Source organism: Peromyscus leucopus, chromosome 3 (assembly GCF_004664715.2).
Source record: "Peromyscus leucopus breed LL Stock chromosome 3, UCI_PerLeu_2.1, whole genome shotgun sequence".
NCBI classification, from domain to species: Eukaryota; Metazoa; Chordata; class Mammalia; order Rodentia; family Cricetidae; genus Peromyscus; species Peromyscus leucopus.
This window is the reverse complement of record NC_051065.1, coordinates 18584136-18611208: the sequence shown is the minus strand read 5'-3', so window position 1 is coordinate 18611208 and position 27073 is coordinate 18584136. Positions and strand designations below refer to the sequence as shown.

The window sequence follows — 27073 nt, the reverse complement described above, 5'->3', positions numbered from 1 at the left end:
CCGAGTGATGTTACCACACTCAATATGCAGACCAAAAGAGAAACTAACCTAAAAGAACAAAGATAACCTAAAATGACATTCTTAAAATGTATTTTTTTTAGAAAGTTAATTACAAAATGTACATCTAGGGTCTGGAGAGACATCAAAGAGCACTTACTGCTCTTGCAAAGGACCCAAGTTTGGTTCCCAGTACCCACATGGTGGTTCACAGCTGTCTATAACTCCAGTTTTAATTTATCTGGCTCCCTCTTCTGGCCTCTGGCTGCTGCATGGTTTGCTTAGATATGTTCAGGCAAAATACTCATACACATAAAATAATAATGAATAAATATTTTAAAATAATCTGGAAACAGAAAAGAACCCAATCAAAGATGTGATTGCTGGGGTAATTAACTAGTCAAATTCTGATGTGCCCAGAGCTTTTGCTCTGACCACAGACTCCCCTCCCTTCCCTGTTTCCCTTCTCATTTCCAATAACTCCATCTCCTGTGTCTCTGATCCCATTTTGATGCCTGCTAGAATGAATTGCCATGGTGGTTCTACCTGATCTTGAGCTCGCTGAGCATTTCTTTATATCAAGAACGTGTTCTTTCCTTCCAGGCTGTCTTAAAACAGCTTGCTCAGGTCCCTTCTGTAAGAACTTACTCCGTTTTCACAATGGAAGTGCATCCTCTCCTTAAGTGGCTGATGGAAGAAGAGCTTTCACGCTGCCATGGACATTTGCATCAGCTTGAATCAAAATAAATGAACTTTAATTTTTTGTGTGTGTGTGTGTGTGTGTGTGTGTGTGTGTGTTTACACTGCACATATATCTGTGCACCTGTTGAGTGCCTAGTGCCCATAGAGGCCAGAATAGAGAATTGGACCCCTGGGACCAGATTTTCAGATGGTTGTAAGCCACCATGTGGCTGATGGGAATGGAACCAGGGTCCTCTGAAAGGACAGTTGGTGCTCTTTACCACTGAGCCATCTCTCTAGGCTATAAATGAACTTTTGATTCTGAAATTTTAAATGCTGTAAAAGGGAGCTAAGAAAGAGGGTGGGGGGTGCTGGTGCCAGTGTTTGAGGTTTGGGTTTCCTCAATTTCACACCCCTGAACAAAGAGCCTGCCTTTCCCTTTAGCTGCACAATGGCTGAAGCCCTGCAAGTGTGGGTAGATCTCTACCTTTCTGTCCAGGTTCTGCAGCTGCCACTCAAGAAGACCTGGAGTGTGCCATGTTCCCATGGGACAAAATGGAACACCCAGAGGGAGCTCGCCCAGCCCTCAGCTTTTCCCTCAATCAGAATGCAGCTCCCTAAGCTTCCAAGAAAAGCAGCTTTTGTAAGCACTCCAGTGTCCTGGGGCCTGAGTCCTTACCTTAGACCACGCTGAACCTCATTTCTTACCCATCTCTGTAGCTAATTTGCTTGTCCCAGAGGGCTGCATTATGTAGTAATAAGCATTTGTGCTTCCTGTGTGTGAGCTGCATCCTTAATCTTGGCTCGAAATTAAATGCTGGGTGGAGGCCCAGCTCCTGAGCGGCAGCAACGTGTAAGAGCAGAAGAGGCGCGTTCTCCCTAGGCTCTGTATAGTAGGTTCTTTTGGCAGGGAAGGGCACTAGAGGTCTCAGTAGGTGGTAGACAATCAAAATATTCTAGGGAGGCTTAGGAAAGTGCTGCCTGCTCAGTTTCCCCCTCTTCTCTGCCATGCATGCTTATCAGTTTTTGTTGTTCCAGATTCTGATGGCCATCACTAAAGTCTGAAGCAGGAAGAACATGTGTGTCTCATTGCTCCCCCACAAGGAAGGAAAAATTCAGGCAGCAAAGTGTGTAGAACCAGGTGTTCTACACACAGGCATCATTTTATCATGGCAGAGAATTCATGATGTCTTCAGTCTGAGGTCTTATTTCCAAAACTGTTGAAAAACTTTCTTATACATAATGGAGTGATATAAACTATAGAAGACATTGCTTGCCTGCAGGGTTGAAAACTGGCGAGTCTGATCATCTGTACACAGCACCTTCTGAAATCTCGTTTATCAGATTAAGATCCAGTTTTCTAACTGAGAAAGAGGTGTTCACAAATTGGGTGAATATGTGGAATGTAAAATTCAGATTTTTTTTCTCAGCATATGTGATACTATATGTGATATGTACAAACCAAATGATATCACTATTCGTTTCTGTGTTAGTTTTTTAATAAGAGGACATGACTTGGAGAAGCAGATTGGGAAAGGGATCTGGGAAGACTGAGGTAGGGAGTGGGCATGGATATGATCTGAATACATTGTACTCATGTATAAAATTCCAGAGAATAAATTCAAAGCTTTTAAAAATATTCCTGTCTGACATAAGTGGGGAAAAAAACTTTTATATTTGTTTGGGGTTTGAGTTTTTGTTTGTTAAGACAGGATCTCATGCAGCCCGGGCTGATCTTGAACTCACTGTGTCATCTAGAGTGACTTTGAACTTCTGATCTTCCTCCCTTCACTGTTCAAGCATCCGGGTTACAGCTTCGTGTTAATGGTTTGGGGGTTGAGGGGGAAGAACTTTTGAAAATGCATTTTATTTTCCCTCTGAAATGTTTAAGAACATTAAGAACATATCAGAGCACACAGAGAACCATATAAATGCCACTTCTACTATCTTTCCATCATATTTTCTTAATCTTACTTCCTCTGACTCTTAGAAGCTGAGAGAGGGAACCTCGGGGAATTATTCTTGGCTGTGCTCTGTAATTTCATAAGCCATTCTGTATCTGTATATTCATTTCCTTCTAGTGACTAAGTGGATGTCTTTAATGTCTCTTTCCCAGATAAAAGCCCAGGAGATGAGCAGGTGAGGAGTGCATCACAGGTCACTATCAACCACTGATTACAGAGTAGCCTCTGCAGGACCAGATAGAGATGACGGGAAATGGGGTAGGTCAATCCTGATGGTGGGATGCTCCCTGAAAAGCTGTGACCTGCCTTCTGGGTAGAGATATTTCTAAGAGCACAGACTTTTTTCTCTTAAAGAAAAAAAGCTTTAAAAGCTTTAAAAATAAAATTTGAAAGTCATAACCAGTAGTTGCTGGGCCTCCTTTACTTCAGTACATTACACAGCCCATAATAGATGTCAGAGGAGGAGGAGTAATGTGGAGAGAGAGAGAGAGAGAGAGAGAGAAGGGAGAACAGTTTAAATTCTTAGGGTATTTTTTTACACACAAAATATATTTTAAAATGTACAGATGAATCTTAAACAGAAAATCTACAACTTACCTGAGATTTCAGGCATTACCCAGGATCCTTCCCTCACCCCTTAATCCAGGGCAAAGCCAAGTGAGAACACATGCCCAGAATGTGAAAACATGCAAGGTTCAATCCCAGCAAAAATTAACAAACAAACAAAAATCCCACAAAAGACAACACATGCTCCAGATACAGAGACAGCGGTAACTCCATCACCCTAACGTAGTATGCCTTGCACGATCCAAGTTAGTCGTAGACCTGGAGGTCCTTCACACACCCCTGCAGACAGCCAGGTGGGAGTTTTCTCTCTATGTATATATACCTTTGACTTTACCAGGTTGTGTCAATTTGTTCTCTACAATAATTGTACCAATCTACACTTTCCCAAGCCATGAAAAAATGTGTTTTCATCAACCCACAGCTTCTAAGCATGCCTTCTTTCTCTTCTTCCTACAGAGTAATAGGTGTAGCTACTGTAAATTTAATCTGCATTTTTGTGCTGTGAGACATCTGTTACTGTTTACTGGCCACTCAGGTTTATTCTTCTGTTCCTCAGTAAATCATCCCATGACTATTTCTAACTGTTATTGTCTTTATAGTCTTCCTATTGATTTATATAGGTTGTTTAAGATTCCCAAATACCAGCCCTCTGTTTGTCGTATGCACTGAAAATACATTTCACAAATTGCCTTTTCTGCTTTCCTAAGATTCTTTTTCAATGCAGTTTATATTTTAATATAATTAATGCATTTATCTTTGCTTTTATGATCACAGCAGCATTGTTCATTGTAATAAAAAAAGGAAACATCCTAATAACATATCTTTATAAAAATGGGGAAATGAATTAGTTTGGATCTATTCAAACAACATAAGGCTATGACACAGTGAATGTATTAGACCACACATATCACTACAGGTAAATCCGATCAACAGAAGTCTGAGTGGGAAACCCAAGTAGAAGATACCAAGCAATAAACACTAAATTTCAAAGTCAGGTTTGCCCTGTAGTTCTTTCTTTCCTTCTTTTTTATTTCATTGTGTATATTCAATTTATACAATACTATGTTACATATGGGCATTTTACACACACACACACATGTGCACTTACACATGCGCGCACACACACACAGTGCATTGAGACACTCCCACCACCCCCGTGATAGAAGACAGTCACACTGAAACACAGCAGTGGCAGCCCCACACGTGATTTTCAAAGGAGAACAAGGACTCTAAAGGGAACTGGACTCGGGGCCAGTGTCATCCTGCGATGTCTAAAAATCTGCCTCCACTCTTCCTGTGTCCTGAGAACCCAAGTCAAGTTGAACTTAAAAAGAATAGACTGGCGTGTTGGCCAGGTGAAATCTCAAGACAGGGGAACATTCAGATCAGTGCTGAAAAAGCAGCTGCAATTATTTTAAAGGGTCAGAATCACTAAAAAGAAGCCTTTTGTGCTGCACCGAGAGAACAAAAAAGCTATTCCCGGGGCAAAACCCCACCCATCCAGAGGCTACCTAATAATGACCCGAATTCATTTCAGAAGGAAACCTAAACGGAAGGGATTCCAAGCTCCTCCAAAGCAGCTGCCTAGGAATGTGTTTCATCAAGGTCTGCATACAGAAGCTCAAACACCCGTGGGCCAGCTGCGTCAGGCTGCATCGGGAGCGGCCTGAGGTTGGCAGCATGATCCCTGTGGTTTTGCAAGCATGGAAGAGAAAGGGTTGATGGGGTCCAGGAGTCTCAGGTCCATGGTATCAGAGAGGCCAATTGTGTGAAGCTTCGACGAAAAGAGGAGAGCTGTTATGATGATCCCAGGACCATCACACATGCATCAAGGAAAGCTGAAGTAATGAAACGGTGCCAGCCCAGGAAAAACTGTGCTGAGGGCAGCAGAGCTGGAGGACTGGAACCTGGAGCTGTCGGATTTAGTATGACTGATCCATGCTATGCCTGGGATCTTCCATTTTGGAATATGATGTTTATTTTGTGCTATTGTGATTTTGTAAGTATGTAACTTATTTTTTACTTTTATATGAGCTCATGGTTAACAGACTTTGGACTTTTAAAGTGTTGGAATTTTTTTTTATTATTATTATTTTTATTTTACAACACCATTCAGTTCCACATAATAGCCACAGATTCCCCTGTTCTCCCCCTCTCGCCCCCTCCCCCTCCCCCCTGCCCACCCCCATTCCCACCTCCTCCAGATCAAGGTCTCCCCGAGGACCGGGATCGACCTGATAGACTCAGTCCAGGCAGGTCCAGTCCCCCACTCCCAGACCGAGCCAAGCGTCCCTGCATAAGTCCCAGGATTCAAACAGCCAACTCTTGCAACGAGCCCAGGACCCGGCACCACCGCACAGCTGCCTCCCAAACAGATCAAGCCAAATGACTGTCTCACCCATTCAGAGGGCCTGATCCAGTTGGGGGCCCCTCAGCCTTTGGTTCATAGTTCATGTGCTTCCATTCATTTGGTTATTTGTCCCTGTGCTTTGTCCAACCTTGGCTTCAACAATTCTCGCTCATATAAACCCTCCTCTTTCTCACTAATTAGACTCCGGAATTTTTAAAGATAGTTTGAAGGATGTTTGAAGGTGGACTGAATTCCCTTTATAAAATGGTCCTGAGCCCTTGAAAGCAAGAGGTGGAGGTTTTAAGCTTCACAGTGGTAGTTTTGAGACTCAACTTGACAAGGAGTGAGTAATTGTCAGCAGGAGACTGTCCTGGGAGATGCCTGTAGGGGATTGTCTTGATTATGTTAACTGGGATGAAAAGACTGTCCCACCACAGGTGGCACCATTCCCTGGTCAGGAGACCCTGGACCACATAAAATAAACAAACTGAGAAGTGTTCGTCCATCTCTCTCTACTCCTTGACCACTTCTGTAAGAGTCACTGCACCGGGTGAACTGCTTCCTTTCTCGTACTAAAGTTGTTTAATTTTATCAAGTCTCATTTGTGAGTTGCTGGCTTTATGTCCTGAATGACTGATGTACTAAGAAGGTCCTTGCCTATGCCTATATCTTGTTTTCTTACTTATCACCACGTAAGATATAATAACTTCACATACAACATTCTAGTGGCAATTTCAATTGAAATTAACTCATTAAGAAAGTTTAAATATCATGTTAGAGTTGTCTATTATCCAAATTCCAGAAAGCATTTAAACAGGCAATATGTGCCATTACTCATTCAGGATACACAGAACAACTACTAGTGAAACTGAGCCCCAAAAAAGTATGCACTGCTTGCTCCCGAATCTTGGGGAAGAAAGTCTTAACACAGGCATCAGTGTTAAATCAAGTTTATGATTTCACTTCATAAGGAAGCTGAGGCTGCACTTCCTTTGTTCCTTGAGAGCTGTCACTCAAGGTACTCACATCACACCTATTCATTCCAGAAGGCACCAGAGATGAGAGCTTAAGCCTCTGAACAAAGCCAACCACCTGGAGTTTATAACAGCTATCCAACATTGGTCTGCAATGGATCTTGGGCAATAAGAAAACATCATTTCCTTGGAACATAAAATTTTGATCCCACAGGAAATATAGGACAAGAACGCATGGTTGAAAGTCAACATCCTGCCTACAGGGTGGTTATTTCCCAGGTGTGTGTCACCAATTCTAACTTTGGTGTTATTATCAAAGGCTTGTCTTCGCAGCCTCACTATCGACCAGTCATCAGAAAGCATCCAAGTCACTGCTGGTTCAACTTCAGAAGAATTCCAAAACAGGAGAAGGAAGAAGAGCAAGACTGAGAGCATGAAGAGCCTCATTATACCAAACTTAAAGGATAGCCGCAGTAGGGAACAGGAAATCTGTTTCCACATTCTATGTATTAAAATAATAATACTGCTTGTTGAATACAGCAGTAGCTCTGGCTTCTATGTCTGTCTCTAATGAGCTATTAGTCTATTCTGAGTCATGTGGAAGAAACTTAGAGTTGGCATTGATACAAGGAGTTCCTGGGAGGTTATCTCCCATGAGTAGACCCCAGCTCACTGCCATCACTGATGCTATGTTACATTTACAGATACAAAGGATCACTGCCAGTTACAGTTAATACCAAAATATGACTTTTGTTGTCAAATGTAGGACTAGAGAACATTTTGATTATTTGTTTCTTTAATAAGCCAATCAGGCCAAAGACCAAAGGTTTCATAAGAAGGAAATGAAAGAATTTTATCTGCAGCTTGGTGAGAAGAGATGCATAAAATTACAGAGGCTAATTTTGGTGTGCTATATTATCATCATGGTACCAGAGCTTTCATAATTCTTTTTTTTTTTTTTTTTTTTTTTTTTAGAGACAGAGTTTCTTTGTGTAGCTCTAGCTGTCCTGGAACTCTCTCTGTAGACCAGGCTCTCTTGAACTTAGAGATATCTGCCTGCCTCTGCCTCCCAAGTGCTAGGGTTAAAGACATGCACCACCATCCGGCTGCTTTCATAACTTTTACTGTCTGGGCAAAAACAATACCAGAAGCATCCCTGATCTCTTTACTAATGACAAGCCCAATGCCACTGCCATCGTTTGTGCTTTGGACAGCATGGCTGCTACCAGATGCAGCATGTTGACCTTGAACCCTGGAGTTCATCGGCACTTTTACAGCATTCGTCCTGAGTCTTGAAGATGAAATCCTCAGTGTTCAATGCCACATCCTTGCACAGTCCAGAGACAGACCTCACTGGGTGATGGGGGAATGAGGAAAAGACAAACACAGACACACAGATGCAGAAAGGCTGGGGTCAGGTGGGCTGGGCTCTCTCGGGGAGAAGCTCAGAGCGTTTCCTATAGACGACTGAAGAGCAGTGCAGAGTCAATAAATTGTCACAGCTGGACAAGGTGGCAAAGTTACTAGGTACAGATAAACAAGGAGGTGCGGTTTATGGTACACAGCAGGATGAAGGAAACAGGTTTAGCTAATCTTAGTAGGAGTACCCTCCACACATAAGGAGTCTTCAGGCCATAAATATCCAGGGCAGGGGAAGCGAGCTAGGTAAATATTTTCTGCACATGCTCTCAAAATACACACATGGACCAGAGGAAGGCCTTGCCATCCTTCTGACCTTTGCCATTTATCCATGGGTCTGAGACTAGGGTCCTTGATGGAGCAGTGTGCCTGTTACCAACACACCTTCACTCTGGACTTCGATGGCTTCTTCCTCTGCCCACAGTCCCGTCTTTAGGTGGGGGTATCTGTGCCAGTAGAGGGGCTTGCCTGAACCAGTCGAAGAGTAATTCAGCTTCTGGCTTGTGGTGGTTAGAATAAGAATGGCCCCCACAGACTCCTTTATTTGAAAACTTGGTCCTAACTGGTGGGTGCTCGAAAATGATTAGAAGCCGTGGTCTTGTTGAAGGAGGTGTGTCACTGGGGTAGGCTTCAAAAGTCTCTTCCCATCCCCAGTGTATTTCCTCAGCTTCCTCTTTCCAGATCGGGGTGTGAGCTCTCAGCTGTACCAATATCATGCCTGCCCGCCACCCTTACTCCAGGCTCTGATGGGCTCCTGTCTCTCTGGCACTGTAAACCTCAAAATAAATTTTGTGTAAGTTGCCTTGGTCATGGTGTTTTATCACAGCAACGGAAACCATAATTAAGACAGGCTTAGGGTCAAAATAATAAAAATTATTAGGGATTAGGGAATAACAAGATGTCTATTTTGCTTCCTCTGATACTTAAAAAATTATTAATGTATTTTATGTATATGGGTGTTTTGCCTGCATGTCTTTCTGTGCTCCACATGCATGCCTGGTGGGTGACTGTAAAAGCCAGAAGAGGGTGTGGGAGCCCCTGAAAATGGTGTTTCAGACAGTTGTGAGCCACTGGGAATAGAAACATCTAGAGGAGCAACCAATGCTCTTAAACACGGAACCATCTCTCCAGCCTCTTCCTCTAACACTTCTAAATACCCTAAACACATGCTCACAGGATCCAGAAAAAAACCTGGGAGATTCTTTTTCTCACTAGCTTTTTTTTGCTCATTCCCATTTTGATACCTGAATGCTGATATGTTTTGTGGTATGATGGACTCTGTGGTGAAATCTCCTCATGGTGTTAATAAAGATAAATCATAGAGCCGGGCGGTGGTGGCGCACGCCTTTAATCCCAGCACTCGGGAGGCAGAGCCAGGCGGATCTCTGTGAGTTCGAGGCCAGCCTGGGCTACCAAGTGAGTCCCAGGAAAGGCGCAAAGCTACACAGAGAAACCCTGTCTCAAAAACCAAAAAAAAAAAAAAAAAAAAAAAAAAAAAAGATAAATCATAGGCCCATCCCATTTTAGTGACTCTGCCCATATTCACCAATCAGAAGCTTTTTCAGGACTTCCTCAATAATGAGAAGATAAATCACAACATCAACATTGAGAAAGTTGTGGCCTGTGTACAAATGTCCAGACAACATCTGAGAGAGCTGGCCCATCCATGCTTTGATACTCCTATTAATCTTTGGTATTTTAACTATTAGTACTATGTGCACCAGAAAAGGATGATGGATCTTCTGTAAATGGAGTTGCAGTGTGCTGCCTGGTGTGGATGTTAGGAGCCACACCTGGGATGTACGCAGGAGCAGCAAACACTGTTAACCACTGATCTCTCCAGCTCCACCAGTTAGTTCTTAAGATTGACTCAAACTACATTCATCATGAAGACCATGAAGCTGAAGAACACCAAGGCAAGATGAATGCTGAAAGCAAGCAGAAGATTCTTGTCTAATTCAATGAAATGGTCAGCTAGCTAGATAAGGATGGGGGAGGGAGGGAGGGAGGGAGAGAGAGAGAGAGAGAGAGAGAGAGAGAGAGAGAGAGAGAGAGAGAGAGAGAGAGAGAGAGAGAGAGACCTTACAGGGGTCCTGAGGATGGAAGCCCACATGTAGATCTAGTTTGCTCAAAACACCCTCAGTTAAAGTCTGTTATCCTGAGATAAATATTAATAGCTCTCCTTTCATTCCAATATTCCAAGTTAAAGCCTACATTATATGCTCATCCAGCTCATCTTGAGCTACATGTTAGCCAAACCAGAGCAGACAATATATTCTGTGTAACAACAAACTTTACAGAACTGAAATTTTCAGAGAAAAAAATCTAGTTGGAGGTTTTTTCTTTATCCTTTAGTCTGAACTTTAGTACAAATACATGAGTGGATATTAAGAATAGCTGGATGTGGGAACACAGAAAATGTGAATATATTGAGCTGAGTGGTTCTGAAAACATGTAGAAAGTGGAATTTATGCCCTGAAAAATAATATTCTTTTTAAAATAGGTGACAAAAAGTAGAACTATTGCATACCGAACTTTTTAAGGGACAGAAAATAACCAAATGAAATACAGCATAATGCTAACAGCAGTTGTCCTTGCAGAGCAGAACTAGAAGAGCTTGGGGGTTCCTTTGTGGGCAGTGTAGCTATTATTTGCCTCACTTAAAGAAGCACACACTGCTTTTATAATTTAAAAAAAGTGTTTGCAGATGCTCACATTGATGCACGAGGAAGCAAAACATACTTTTAAACACAAGACACACTTAAGGTGATTCATAAAAGCTGGAGCTTCAGGAAGATTCAAGGAGAAACAGCTATTCTAGAAAAATGCAAACAAAACTGAAGGCCTGGGCCTCCAACAGCACAGGTGCAGGTCACATGCACAAAGGCAGGACAAGAACACGTGAGTTCTCATGCTGACGGCTATGAGTTACAAAAAGTTATAAGACTACCTCGTTTCCCAAATAACAGAACAGCCTTCAAAACTTAGCAGCTGTAAGAGAAGCAAGAATGGTAAACACTTATATAACATCACTCTGCTTCCCAAGTGCACACATCATTTTTCTTTTCACAAAGAAAATCAAAGTCTCGACAACGTAGAGATAAACAAATATATCCCAAATCTCAACACAGTAAGCCATCTGCTCACACTAGAAATGTAAACACTTTCTACCTGGATATATAACCTTGCCATGTTATACAATTCTTGGATCAAAGTAAAATACACACTTGTAATTTCAGTGTTTCTAAGGAATATTGGTAAATAGTCTACATATCAGAATCTATCAGGTACAATTAAGGCACTGACCACAGTAAAATTGATTACATTAAATTTAAATTAAATTAATAATAAAAATCATCTAATTTAAATATCCTGCCTAAAAAGCTAGAAAAAAAAAAACAAACAAAAATAACCATCCTAAAGAGCATCAGGAACAAGTTACTAAGAATTATTTACTAGTTCCCGTGAGTGAATTCCTGCTGAGAACACTGGCCTCTGCCCTCTGGCTTCTGGCTGGTCCCTGGTGCCATGCCCTACAACAGCAATCTGTGCTCCTGCCTCAGCCAGAGAGACCCAGACAGGCTCCTGCCCTGAAGCTGGAGGACACACCGGCCTCTCCTGGCCTGCTGAAGGGGGAAAAGAACAGCAAGAAGCAACTGAACATATGGATGAAGTACAACATGAAAGAGGCAGACTTGATGAACAAGCCAGTGAGGACATTCTGAAAGTAGAACAAAATTATAACAAACTCTGCCAACCATTTTTTTTTTTTTCAAAAGAGGTCAGAATTGATCACCAAATCCCAGTTTGGTGGTAACAGCATTTGTCAGCCATCCACAAGTATCTGCACCGCTTGGGGAAGAAGACTAAGAGGTCCTGCATTATTGGACCAGAAGAGAAGTAAATGTATACAGAAAAATGAAGACCTAGGCCTCCACAGGTGCAGGTCACATGCACAAAGGCAAGACAAAGACGCGTGAGTTCTCATGCTGACGGCTACAAACTCCAGAAGGCTATAAGACGTCCAATTTCCCAAATAACAGACACAACAGAATTTGAAGACACTAAATCAGGTTACAGAACAGATTTTCATTTTGATGGAAATCCTTACTTTGAAAATGAAGTTCTGTTCAAAGATTTTCATCTGATTCAGAGTGGCAACCCATCATCAAAGTCCACTGAAATCAAATGGAAGTCTGGTAAGGATTTGACAAAATGCTCTAGTCAGATGCAGAATGAGGCCAGCAGGAAGACACAGCACACAGAGCCAGAGAGCGGCTTTACCAGTTTACTGACCCTTCTGAATCAGGTGCAGATGAGTTAGGAGAGGTCGTCAAATAGCAGTACCATTTGGTTCCTGATATGGATGATGAGGAAGGAGAGATGGAAGATGAGATGAAGAAGAAGAAGAAGAAGAAGAAGGAGAAGGAGAAGGAGAAGGAGAAGGAGAAAAAGAAGAGGAGGAGGAGGAAGGACTGGAAGATATTGATGAAGGGGATGAGAATGAAGGTGAAGAAGACAAAGATGATGATGAAGAGGAGGAAGGAGGGAGAGGAGGATGAAGGCAAAGATGACTAAGCACAGAAGACTGATGCATTCCCATCTTTTTGCTTTTCTTTTTTAATTTTCTCCAGTCCCTGGGAGCAAGTTGCAGTCATTCCCACCCCATCCCTCTAGTGCTCAGTCACCCTGTTTCTGAGGTCTCTCTCAACACCATGATTCTCAACTTGCTTTGGTGGGGGGGGGGTGGACACCTTGAGCAAAATACAACGGGAAAAGAATCTCCACTTTTCTAAGTTCATTTTGATCTTTTCTTGTCTTAAAAACTGTAGATTCAACACCACCACTGTGCTCTGTGGGAAAGAATAAAAGCCCTCCTGCCACCTTGGCTCTGTTGGAGGGTGGAGGGTGCCAGGCTCCTGAAGTAGTGCATTGGATTCTAGCTTTTTTCCTTTCTCTGTATATTGGTCTCACAGATCACACTGTGTCTCTATGTGAATACGGTTAGCATTTACCAGCATGTATCTGTCTCCTCTCTCTTGTTTAGTAAAAAGAAAAGAGAGGGTGTAAAAGGTCAGCAAGGGTGGGTTTGAGGTGCCTGGGTGGGGGGAGGTGAGTGGGCACTGTGACAACATGGCTTCGCCTTTAGCACATTGATTGTGATGTCCCACCCGCATCCTTGCAGTTTAAGATGACAGGTTTTTTTTTCCTTTTATTTTATTTTACAATACCATTCAGTTCTACATATCAGCCATGGATTCCCTTGTTCTCCCCACTCCTGCCCCTCTCCTCTTCCCCCCAGCCCACTCCCCATTCCTACCTCCTCCAGGGCAAAGCCTCCCCCAAGGACTGAGATTAACCTGGTAGACTCAGTCTAGGCAGGTCTAGTCCCCTCCTCCCAGACTGAGCCAAGCATCCCTGCATAAGCCCCAGGTTTCAACCAGCCAACTCATACAATGAGCACTGGACCTGGTACCCCTGCCTAGATGCCTCCCACACAGATCAAGCCAATCAACTGTCTCACCTATTCAGAGGGCCTGATCCAGTTGGGGGCCCCTCAGCCTTTGGTTCATAGTTCATGTGTTTCCACTCGTTGGGCTATTTGTCCCTGTGCTTTATAAGATGACAGTTTTAAAATAAAATTCTTCCCTAATGATGACTTGAGCCTTGCCACTCACTGGGAGGATCAGCAGAACCTGTAGGGTTTTATTTAGAGTTAACATTCTTTATTGTAAGTTTATTATTTATTTATTTTGCCTTTTACTGTAAGGAAATAATGCTCATTTTAATTGTTGAAGTGTATAAGAAACCATTGTGTGCTCAAAGGATTAGATGCTTCTCTGTCAGGAGGGTCGATGCTCAACATGATCTTCCAAGTTTGACCTGCCTAATGACATCATGTCAAACTTTGTCTCCATAATGTCATATTTTCTGATGCATAGTTTGTAAGATGACCTCAGGGCTTTGAGATTGAGTTAAAGGGATTTGTATCATATCTCAATTGGATATTTTTTAATGTCCCTTTAGTTACCTGGACATTATGACAGCACCTACTCCCAGTGTCACAGACTTGTTCCTCTACTGCCATCTGTGTGAAGGACAGCTGCTAACATCTCTTCATTGGCAGTGGGAACTGGCCAAGAAGGTGGGTGGGCTGTCAGAGGAAGCAGTCTGTGATGTGGTCAGAAGTGCTCTGTCCCCGGTATGTAGCAGAAGCTCTCAGTAGTGACTCTGTGAATGAATCTGGGTGGATCAAGAGCTCTGTCCTCCACGACACTCTGCAGATAATACTGTTTGGGGAAGCTATCTGAGGCATACGCTTTTTAATGCTGTAAAAAAAAAAAAAAAAGAGCTAAAATTCAACATGACTTTTTCAGAGATGACTAATAGAATGATCAAAGTCAAAGCTTTTTGATTTATAGAACTTTATAAATGGAACCACTCCATCCATGAACAAAGGGTAACTAAAATGTGTGTAGATGGAGAATGTGTAATTTCTGCACAGGACTCTGCTTAGTAACTACATCGATGTATCATCAGGAATCTTGACCCAATAAAGGAATGTAAAGAGTAAAAAAAAAAAAAAAAAAAAAACTTACAAATGGTAAAAATTTTAAATGTGAAAATCCAATTATTTAAACCAACCAAAAAAAGAGAAAGCATCAAATGTAATACTAATCAAAACTGTATTGCAAATTTTCCATTGTTACTTACTTTATAAATTTTATTACTAAAAAAATCTAGACATAAAAGATGAAAATAATACAACTGTACATGCATGACCCAGGTAGGATTTTTTTACATATAGTTTTTTAATGAGTAATTTGGGATTAAGCTTTAAATATGACATTTTATCTTTCAACCCTTCAATGTGAATCTCCTAACAAGATTATCTTAAATGGCCGCAACATTATCACCAAGAAAATTAGCAGCAGTTTCCTAATATCGTAAACTATCTTACCCATATTCAAACTGCCCTATCATGTTTAGAATTTATAGATCATTTTTGTTCAAAACAGGATACATATATACATAAATATAGAAAAAAGAGCCATTGTACATGTATATAACATCACAGATTCACCTCAAGGAAGTAGTTTTATTTTATCGTTTAAACTTTTAATATGGGAAAAAAATTAACAGATTTTGTCATTTATAGGGAGCAGGCTATTTTTCTGTGCTAATCCCATTTTTATCTTTTCTTTTTATACTTTTTCCTTTTATTGGAGACAGTTTTTTTCCTCACATAATATATTCTGATTAATATTTCCCCTCCCTCTACTCCTTCAAGTATCTCCCCACCTCCCCTCCCTTCTGGATCCACTCCCTTTCTGTCTCTCATTAGAAAACAAATAGGCTTCTAAGAGATAATAATTAAATATGATGAAACAAAATCTAGTAAGATACAAACTATCACATCAAAGGCAGACAAAACAAATCAACAGAAGGAAAAGAGCCCAAGAGAAGGCACAAGAATCAGAAACCCACTTGTTTGCACACTCAGGAATGTCGTGAAAACACTAAACTAGAAGCCATAATATGTACACAGAGGGCCTGATACAGACCTGCACAGGCCCTGCACATTCTGCTTCCATCTGTATGAGCTCATAAGAGCTTTGCTCGTGATAACTTAGAAGGCCTTGTTTTCTTGGTAACCTCCAACCCCTCTGGCTCTTACATTGTTTCTGCCCCCTCTTCTGCAGGGTTCCCTGAGCTCTGAGGGGAGAGATTTGATGGAGACATCCCATTTAGAGTTGAGTGTTCCAGGGTTTCTCACACTCTGTGTAAAGTCAGGGTCTCATATTACCATCTGCAGCAGGAGAAAGGTTATCTGATGATAACTGAATAAGGCACTGATCTATGAGCAGAGCAGAATGTCATTAGGAAACATTTATCACTATGTTTTTGTTTTGTTTTGTTGTTACCCTAGGTCTCTGGGATATCTAGTCTCTGGTTCTTGGTCACCCAAGCGATGTCAAGTTTGGATTCCATGTCATGGAATGGGTCTTAAGTTACGTTAGATATTGGTTGGTTACTCCCATAAGCTTTGTACCACCATTGCCCTGGCATTTCTTGTAGGTGGTGCACCATTATAGGCCAAGGGGTTTGTGGCTGGCTTGGAGAATTTACATTTCTCTTTCGGTAGCATGCACCAAGGATGCTAGAATGTAGAGGTGAAGATTCTAGATATGCATCAGCTCTACCCCATTTTCAATGAGTTGTGTGGGTGCTGTCTTCAGCAACAGGGCCTTGGTGTCAGTTTGTGGAAGACAATCTATTGTTCCGGCGCCATTATGCCTACAACTCAATTGGATGTAACCCAGTTCCAATACTGGAAGTTTCATTTGGTGACAAGAGATGGCCAGTTGAGGTTTTGTCTCCCCCCATTATTTGACAATTTTACTTAGATCACCTTTGTGTATGTATATATTTTAGGAAGTTTCTTCTGTATTATGTTTCCATACTACCCACCAAGTGGCTCTTAATTTTAGCTGTCTCTCTCCATATTCCTTCCCTCATCTCCCTCTCCCCTCCCAACTTGATCCTCTCAGTCAAGCCCTTCCCCACCCCGTATCTATCCATAACTAGTCTACTTCCATTTCCTAGAGTGGTCTATTTCTCCCCTGTAGCCCTTTACTCTATGCCTAGCCTCTGTGGTTCCATAGATTGTAGTTTGGTTATCAGTAATATCCACATATAAGTGAATACATACTGTAATTGTCTTTCTGGGTCTGGGATACCTCATTCAGGATGATTTTTTTTTACCTGTAACTTTAATTCTTTTTAATAGCTGAGTAAAACTCCATTGTATAAATGTATCACTTTTAAAATTTACTCTTTTCCTGGGGGACATCTAGGTTGTTTCCAATTTCTGGCTATTATGAACAGAGCAGCAATGAACATGGCTGAGCAAGTGCCCCTTGAGCAAGTGGTAAGATGGAGCATGCTTTGGGTATATGCTCAAGAGTGGATCTTGAGGTAATTTATACACATCTTTCTGAGGAGACCACACTGATTTCCATAGTGACTATGCAGTTTATACTCCACCAGCAATGGATGTTTCAGGATATTTGATAGCACTGTGAAACTCTGAAACTGTGGTAATAAAATTAACTTTGGATCAGGAGGAGCCAGTGACTAGTTGACAAGAATTATCTATATAGTGTGCAGAGGACCTGGGAAAACAGAGAGTCACACAGGAAGGAGAAGAGGGGACTTAGATTTTGATTTGAGATGATGTGGAGAGGCGCTTTCTTGCTATGTTGTGTCTCTGGCCAAAACGGAAGGCCAGCTGGTTGCTTCTTGGCTTCTCTGATCTAGCAGGTTTTCCTCTATTACCAATAAAGACTCGGATGGAGTCTTAGATAAATAGAACAACTTAGATTAAAAACAACAAATGAATGCCTTTTGTCATCCTCACCAGCATGAGCTGTCACTTGTTTTATTTATCTTAGCCATTCTGATAGGTATAAGATGAAATCTCAAAGTAGTTCAACATCCTTAGCCATTGCAAATCAAACTACTTTAGGATTTCATTTTTATCTTATTTTTAACTTAAAATTTTATTTATATGTTATTGTGTTCATGCATGGTGTGTGTGTGTGTGTGTGTATGTATGTATGTATGTATGTGTATTTATGTGGTATATCCACACAAAGTATGGTGAATATAAGGTTTTGATAACACTGTAGTGCTCATCTCAAACTCTTAGTTGTTTTATCTATGCATTTGAAATTTATTGGGATCATCCATTTGTCTGAATGAGAAATGTCACATAGGTTCGTATGTTTGAATGTATGGTCCCAGATAGTAGTGCTGCTTGGGAAGGTTGTAAAAATCTTTCATTTCAAAATTCCAAGTTTATGATGAGCAATCAAACAAGAACAATAAAAATCATAAATGATTGCTCGCTATTGGCAAAAAAATGAGGCAAATTTAGAAAATTTTGATAAAGCAAGTAATTTTCTATGAAAATAAGTATCAGAAAGTTTTTTGAAAAATACATTTACCATGTCACTTTTGGCAAATACATAGGAATAATAATCAAAGGTGTTTCCATGTAGGCACCAGATCTGCAATACATAACAATAGAATAATGTACTTGTTTCTTTTCTTGTTACTATGGCAAAATGCCTAATAAAAGCAAATAAGAGAGAAAACATTTACTATGGCTCCAGTTTAGCCTTCAGGGACTAGTTCCATCCAGTGAGGCTTCACCTCCTAAAGGTTCCACAGCCATTTCATCTTTATGCCTAAATTTTTTCATAATAAAATATTAATTGTCTTCTTTATCTCACCCTCCTGATCTCTCTCTCTCTCTCTCTCTCTCTCTCTCTCTCTCTCACACACACACACACACACACACACACACACACTCAATTAATAAATTTAACAAAATGTAATAAAAATTTAAAAACTAAAACAAATTTGCACACTATGAGATGAATATGCTTGTTTACTTTTATATTAAAGATTAACACTTGGTTGTGTAGGTCTCAAACCAGGGACAAATGGCTGAGGTGCCCATTAACGTATCAAAGTGGATGCTAGCCCTTCAGAGTCTCCCATCATCCCTCAGTCCCTACCTGTTACAGGATCCTTCTGGCTGGCATACCCAGCCCTGTACCCAGAACTTTCCAGCCCAGGGACTGGGCTACCCCTCCACCAGGCTGCTCCTCCCCATATCTCAGCCATTTTGGCTATCAGTCATTTTCTGGTCTCTTGGTCTCTTGGTCTCTTGATTCCATGTTCCCCTTTCTCTCTGTCCCCTCCCCCTTCTTCATCGCCTCACATGGCCAGGTCCAGTCTGCTGGTCATGTCCACTGTGGACTCTCTCAAATGTCTCTGTCACTGCCTGCATTCTTTCTTGTATCTATAATAAAAACCTTCAACCCCTTAGAAGCAGTCGTGCCCGCCTTCTTTTTCCTTTTTTCCTTCATCTGTTGTTAAAACTTGGGAGTGGAATCAACAAGTTCCCTTCCAATGACTCGGCCACTCCAAACCAAGCTGCGGTTTTGACTCTCCTAAGGTGTGTATGGATCATTTGCTTCTGCTGGCTTCTGCCACCCACCAAATTTTATTCCAAATTCTAGAGTCCAGTTCTTCACCTGCTCTCCCCCACCCTGCCCCTGCACCTGCTCTAATCCTCCAACTCTCTTCCACTATCAGTAAGTCTCTCTGGCTCCTGGACACCCATCTGGGCACCTCCCCATCCTAAGATGCTTTCCTATCCCTCTGTAAAATCCTCCCCTTCCTCAAAACCTTCTTCCAGTCTCCCTCTCCAGACGTTTTCTTCTCTACCTGCTATAGCCACTTCTCTCCTTGTCTACTGGGTAATGTCATCCTGGAGCGGCTTGCTTTGTCTGCTACTACTACAAAAGCCACACTGGTATGCTAGGAAGCTCCTTGTGCCCCCGCTGGACCCCAGTCACAAAGACAAGGGAGACCTTTCCTCTGTGATTGGAACATTTCTCTTTGACAAGTTTCCCATTCCACTTGGGGACACCAAGTTATCATCACACTTTATCCATTTCAACTCAGCTCTTTCTCTGGCCTCACCTTGGGTCTGCATTCCCCCTGCACCCCCTGCAGTCCCCCTGCAGTCCCCCTGCATCCCCCCTGCAGCCCCCCTGCATTCCCCCTGCATCCCCTGCATTCCCCCCTGCAGTCCCCCTGCAGTCCCCCTGCATCCCCTGCATTCCCCCCTGCAGTCCCCCTGCAGTCCCCCTGCATCCCCTGCATTCCCCCTGCAGTCCCCTGCAGTCCCCTGCAATCCCCCTGTATCCCCTCTGGAGGTCACCTGCAGTTCCCCTGCATCCCCTGCATTCCCCCTGCAGTCCCCCTGCAGTCCCCTGCAATCCCCTGCATTCCCCCTGCAGTCCCCCTGCATTCCCCCCTGCATCCCCTCTGGAGGTCACCTGCAGTTCCCCTGCATTCCCCTGCAGTCCCCTGCATTCCCCCCTGCAGTCCCCCTGCATCCCTCTGTGTTCCCCCTGCAGTCCCTCTGCATTCCCCCCTGCAGTCCCCTGCATCCCCCTGCATCCCCCTGCATCCTCCCTGCATCCCCCCTGCATCCCCCTGCATCCCCCCTGCATTCTCCTGCATTCCCCCCTGCAGTCCCCCTGCATCCCCTCGGGAGATCACCTGCATTCCCACTGCAGTCCCCTGCAACCATGGTCTCTGTCTCTCAGCTCCCTCCTAAAAGTCCCTGGGCCGCTGTGCTCTCTCAGCTCCCCTTGTTGCTTAGAGAAATCCCCTCCAGGAGAGCTTCATTTTGCTACCCTCCCTCCCTCTTTCCTCCTCAGACTACTGCTTGACTCAGTCCCGATCAATGGCCAAAGATTGGCACATTCGATTTTCAAATCCTCTGCTATGGTAACAACTTCTGCCACTGCACAAACAAATGATCCCCAAATCTCTTATGTCTGAATTTGTCCTGCTCTACCTTCTAAACACCTCATCTCAAAAAAAAATAATGTTCTCAACATTCTTAATGCTGCGACTGATTAATACTCTTCCTCGTGATGCGGTGACCCCCAACCATAAAATTATTTTCGTTACTACTTCATAAGTATAATTTTGCTACTGTTATGAATTATAGTGTAAATACTTTTAGAGATAGAGGTTTGCCAGAGGGGACATGACCCACAGGTTGAGAACCACTGCTCTAAGGTTTTTCTACTTCCCACTCTTAAAATTCTTTTGTTTCTATTATTTCTCTATTCTCTGCTCTCAAAAAAAAAAATCTCTTAAAACTGTGCTGTAAATTGTATTTCAGGATATAAATTTCCTTTCATTGTCTTCTAAGTATAGACTTAAAAATGCTTTTCCTAAAAATTTATGTAAGCTTTAAGGAGTCATGAGACTTGGATCCATCTGTCATAGGTCAAATGGACTCCAGATAAGTAAGTTTCCCTGCCTACTGCATATTCCTGAAGGTGGGATCTCTCTCCCTCTTTCTCCTGGTCTTAGAACTGTCCTCCCCCAACTACCAAGACCATGAGCCTAGACGTTTTAAATGTATATCCAAGATAAAAAGCCCCCCCCCCCCAGTTCCTTAGTCTGTATCTGTCTTAGCAGATTTCAAGTCAACTGCAGACTATTCCAAGGATGCCTGCAATGTTCCAGCCTCAGTGTTCCTTCAGAATCTGCATTCTAGATGGCTCCAAAGTGGCTAGCCCCCGGTGGTCCAGCCTCACAGACTGCTCCAAACCAGCCTGCATTCCTCTCCCTTCCTGGCCTTGGCTAGCATTCTAGCTTTTCTGGATCCTCAACTATGACACCCCAATTTCAGCTGGAGTAGTTATAGAAGAGACTACATCACCCCTTTACCAGCAACAAAAAGGCTGTGATGTTAGGTCTCAAACCTGGGACAAATGGCTAATGTGCCTATTAATATTTCCAAGTGGATTTGGGCCTGCCGGGTTCTCCCAGCATTCCTCAGTCCCTACCAGTTACGTGGTATGGCTTTCATACCCCACCTTCTACCCAGAACTCTCCAGCCCAGGGGCTGGGCTGCTCTTCCCCTGGTTGCTCTTCCTTGTATAACCTCAGACCTTTAGGTGAGCCTTTATTTGGTCTCTTGGCCTCTTGGCTCCGGCTCCATGACCTCCTTTCTCCCTCTCCTCTCCCTTATCTCCTCACATGGCCTTGGCCAGTCAGCTGGTTATGTCCACTCTAGATTCTCCTAGATGTCTCCACCTCTGCCTGTTCTCTCCCTTATATCTAAAATAAAAACCCTCAACCCCTTAGAAACAGTCATGTCCTCCTTTTAATACTTTTTTTCCACATAGGTTGAACATTTGATACCTCAGGATACTAAGCATTATCATCAGTGCTTATACTCAGTTTCATATAAATATATGGTACAAAATAACAAAAAAGTATTTAGGGTCAATTAAGAAATTGTTAAGCCATTCTGTTCTAATCCCAAACCAAAATTTATGATATTTTAAAATGAAACTGATCAGCAACCCAAACGGCCATTTTTAAAATCATGTATTTTAACACAGTGTAATCCAGAAGTACACTAATTTGATGCTTAGATACTAAGAAGTGATGGTAGGAAAATATTAAAAAATCTTTATTTTTTCCATCGTTAAAGTACTATGTTTCTATAAGGGCAGGGAACTTTATTTAAAGTAGAGATTCTGTAATTCATATCACAAAATAGTCGTGAATCTAAGTCACAGTTTTCCAGGCAGTGTTCCTTTGCCTTGCATGGCAAGACAGCATATAAAATGTGACATGCTTAGAATCAAGTCTCAGTGAAGCTGCATGGACAACATGGGTCAGTGCTTTCAGAAGCACCAGGGATTCCTTACACATTTGGTTTTGAATTACATTTTGGTAGATTGCATACTCAGAAACCTCTAACTGTTAACACGTTTTATCGTTTGCTATTTGGGGTCAATAATCTATGCTTTAAGCCTTGTGTTAGATGTACTTAATAAAATATTTAGAATAAAATAACAAGATGCCTTGGATGTTCTTTAAAATAAAGGGTAGAAGGTAGAGGTGCGAGATGAAATAAAATGAGAAAATGTTAATGAAATTGTACATAACACAACCTACTTTTCAGCTGTATCAGTAACTGGCCAAAGTTCCTGCTCTCACTTAGGCCAGCCTTCATAAAGAGTAAATTAATTAATTCAGTCAAGCTGCTGGCCCTTGGCTGGGGCAAAAGTTCATCTATTGATGAAGTCCTCGATTTGACTGTCTGTTGAAGAATGAATGCTTGTATAATCCCCTCACCAAAGTTATGGAGTGAAGGGCAATCTCCTGTGTGATGTCTTAGGAGGCAAGGCCCCTGCTGATAAGTCATGATGGTTGTGCTAACACAAAAACCACAGCTCCCACTTAAAGGGAGTAAGAGAAGGTTCAATGTGGAGACATTTGGAGGCATTAAGGTTCAGGAACTCAGGTTTTGGTCACCCCAGATTCTATTTCTCAACATGAAAGCAGTTTCATGAAGTTTTTATAGTTTTACAGGAAAAAAAAAAGAAATTCACAAATCAGTGCAATTTTAAATACATTGGTGGGTATATCATAGACAGTTACAGCAAATTAGGGGGAGCTTTTCTATAGACCCAAGATGCTATTTGATAACATTCTTAGTTTGGGGGTTGGTAGAAGTTAGTGGTCTGTTAAGTTAATAGATTCCAAGAGGTTTCTATCAGTCACAAGATATTAATTCAGACACAGTTGGGCAAGGGTCGGCTGCTCCTGAAAGCTAGGACTAGACGAAGGTAAGGTAATTAGCCTCTGGACCTGCAGCATTACAATCTCTCCACAGTACTGAAACTCTAATCTTTCAATAAGTTTTTGCAGAAACAGCTTCTTTTCAGTTTTCATTCACAGTAGAGACCCCAAGAAATGGATTAATGTCATTATAAAAGGCAAAATGGCCTGAATTCCCTCTCCCACTTCCATATGAAATAGCTAAGGTGTCTATAAACAACAGGTTCTTACCAAACAGGTAAAGGGGGCAAACTCTACACATGAGACTGGCGGTTAGTGGATGAGCTTTGCACAAATTTCACAATCAACATCTTTTGTACTTACAAACTCCTCCTGAACGCTAACTTGTCAATTATCTTCTCTGACTGTCCATTCTCACCGGGACTGGAAGAGGGTCAGAAGTTGCTATCATCCCTTTATAACCAGACAAGTGCCAAAGTGATTTCCCCAAGGCACACAACAATTGGTTTTAGGGGAATAAATGAATTGCATTTGTGTAAATCAACTAAATTACTTCCTCAGGGAAATATGTTGCATTGAAAGCAATTTTCAAAATACCTAATATCAATTCCACTTCCCATTTTCCTTCATTTCCTGTAGGAACTCTACCCTGGCATCACAAATAGGTATTGGACTCTTAAGTAGTGCATGGGAGAGTCAGAGAATATTCCTAAACTAGGCTAAAGATGTTAGAACTCATGACTTTGGTGAAAATAAAAGTCAAGAAGATAAAATTCACAGAAAAACAAGTTTAGTTTAGAAAGGCAGGGGATGTTAAAAGTGAGACTCAGCTAAGAACTTCAATAGTAAGCAACTGGTTGACCCTCCCCTCAAAAAGGTAGTTGAAATGTAGAGGATGTTAAGAATCTAGAAGATGGTCCTAAGTGAGAATGATCTTTGTTCAGTAGCCCTCGAGTGCAGAGATAGCAAAACATAAAGAGTGAGAAAGAACAAGATTTTCTGTTTTAGAAGACTAAAGGGAATTAGTACTTTTGAGGAAAGAGAAGAATGGGAACCACAGCAGACGGAAGGTGGCCATCAATCTTTTCTTAATTAGTAGGAAGTGGAGGTAGATTCAGAAAGACACCTTGAACGAAATTGTGTGTGTGTGTGTGTGTGTGTGTGTGTGTGTGTGTGTGTGTGTGTGTGTTTCTCCAGCTTTTACTAACATCGGTGGAATTCAGGGCACTCAGATGGTTCCCACCACTCAGGGCAGAGAAGCTGTTACCCAGAAAGCTGGCGGTAAAGTTAATAATGTATTAATACTCTGGGTGGATGAGATTGTAGAAGCTCTGCAAAGCCATTTAATCACTCTTGCATTTTCTTCATATGACTGGTTCTAAAAGCTTTTCCAGCTGTCTAAAAACCTTAATCATGAGGAACATAATAAAGCTCAATAAAATTTCTTCTATTTTAAATGATATTTATGATAAAATGTTTTAATTACCCCTAAAAAAAAATCTACTGGTAATGGGAATTATTCTTAGCTTTGAGATGTACAAATTTGACAGCCAAGATATTGCTATGGTTGATGCTATTACTTGCAGGGGGGGGAAGGCAATATAATTTCATCTGGAAGCCAATACATCATTCCCCAGTGTCAAATCTTCAAACAGTGACAGTCCAAAGAAATTGTAGGCTCTTTCCCAAGAGAAGTAGCTCTAAAGGTACACTTAGTACTTCACTTTTGAAAACACATAGATCTTGCTGCAATTTGGCCATCATCTAAAAAGTTAACTCTTTGAAGTTGAAGATGGATCTCTTTTTAAGCTGGTAGCTTTCAATCCTGGCTGCACAGTGGAGTCATGTAAAGCACTTTCAAAAGCAAACCATGGTCTAGCTGCCTCTCTGTGCCATTCTAACCTAATTGGTCTGGGGTGTGGTCTGAGAACCAAGAGGATTAGTAGCCCCCTGGGGGAATCTAATGTGCAGACAAGGTGGAGCATCTGCTGTGTTTTCCAAAGGACTCATTAATAGCTCAGATTTCTGTCTACTTTTTAAACAATTTCCAAAAGTTGTGTGGATGCAATTAGAATGTACTGCTGGCATAGGGAGGTGGGGGAAATGTCGATGGGAATCAGGCAAATAAATAAACAAGGACAAAACAATTATTGTTATGCTGGGAAATGGAAGTGCATTTTAGAGAGAAAAATGTTATTTGGGAAAAATTATTTAAGGGTTTTTAGAGGAACAAAGCAAAGGCAAAAAACAAAATAAAACAAAAAACCAACCCTATGAGAAACTCCTAAGGGGTTAAATCATTCAGAAGACTCAGGTAAAAAATCATTTCTTCAGCAGTCAAATAATTTGGTGTTGTTTTGTTTTGTTTTTCATTTGTCTGGTTTGCTTGTTTAGATTAGGACTTCTGTGAAAGAATTTGAAGATGGGGGTGGGCTTAGATAGACTTCTAGGTTCTTGTCAATACTCCATCCCCTAAAATCTGGAGGGAAATGTCCAGTTTCAGGGTTCTGTTTCCAGGCTTGGTTGCTGAAACTTTGAAAGGGCAAAGCCAGTCATCTTTACTCCAGATTGGAATTCCTGCTTGATAGATCATCCTAATTCTCAATGAAGTTTTGCTAGTATACTGCTACGAGTTGTCTGCTGTGCTTCAGTGTGGTCCCAGAGGATGGAGAAATGGTTCTGGGTTTGTGCTTATAGTGACTTGGACAAGCTAGAACAGCAGAGAGGAAGTGTCAAAAGCCAAGACCATCTGAGAGATAGGTGACCAGTGACAAGCAGCAATCCTACAGAATCTGTGCTTTATTCTGACACCTCACAGGAAGAAAGCCTGAGGTTTCGTTTAAAGATGAGAGGAACCAGTAACTTCAGAAAGTTTAAGAAACACTTGCCTTTATCAGTGGTTCCAGATCCCTCTTCTTTATCAATGGCTCCAGATTCTTCTTCTTTATCAATGGTTCCAAATCCTTCTTCAGTCTTTCTCTCTCTTCTTCTTTTGAACACCCCTAAACATTTTCTGTCACTGCTATTAGGTTGGACCATGTAATTGGGCCCAGACAATAAAAACTAAGTAGCTCTGATATAAAGCATTTCCAAATTCAGCATCTAGAGTATGCTGTATGATCATTCATGTTATTTCAAGCAGCTGAACACAAAGATTGGAGTAGAGGAAGTCCAAGAGAATCTAAGGAACCATCGAGCCTGAATGCAGGAGTCTGAGTGCCTGTATCCTCACAGGAAAGTTTGCCACCAAACACTCTCAGCAAGAATAAAATCATCTACTATGTTAAGCTACTGGAAGTTGTGGGTGTGCCTTACAATAGCTAAGCCATTGGTTTTACTTAACCTGACAGTATGCTCAATGACTACCCAAGTCCAAGGAGTTGTATTCTGCATGATTATTATTTCTTCTTTTTAAATCTTCTTTGTACAAATTTTCATATAAGCATACAGTATACATTAAGCATATTATTTTTAAAAGTTCAGTAAATTTTAAAGAATTTGTAGTGTGATATATAAGAACAATGGCAATAAATTAATAAATCTACAGAAAATAATCTGGAAAATTTTGCCTGAATACTGGAAAAATAAATAAAACACTTATAGTAAACCCACAAGTCAATTAATGGAAATTAGAAAGTATTTAGAAGAGCCAAAAGTGAAAACATCACATTTCAATATGTATGGGAAGGTTCTATAGCCCACTGGAGCAGAGCACTTTGCAGCATCATGTACTGTGTGTATTTCTTTAGCATCTATATCCAAGTTTACTCTGTTCTTCCCTTTCTCAAGATTTTCTTTAACCCACATAGGAGAGAAACTATGTTTGATCTTCTTTGTTTTACTTCTAATTGTCATAATTTACCAGCCAGATAAAGGTTTGAGAGACTATTGGCTCCTAACAGCAGCTCAGAGAAAGAGCT

At 41.5% G+C, this 27073-nt stretch overlaps 1 pseudogene; it reads left to right on the top strand.

The window, feature by feature from the left end:
- The window catches only part of LOC114693490, a 48780-nt pseudogene extending 36250 nt beyond the window's left edge, over nucleotides 1-12530 (top strand).
- The last annotated feature ends 14543 nt before the right edge of the window (nucleotides 12531-27073 follow it).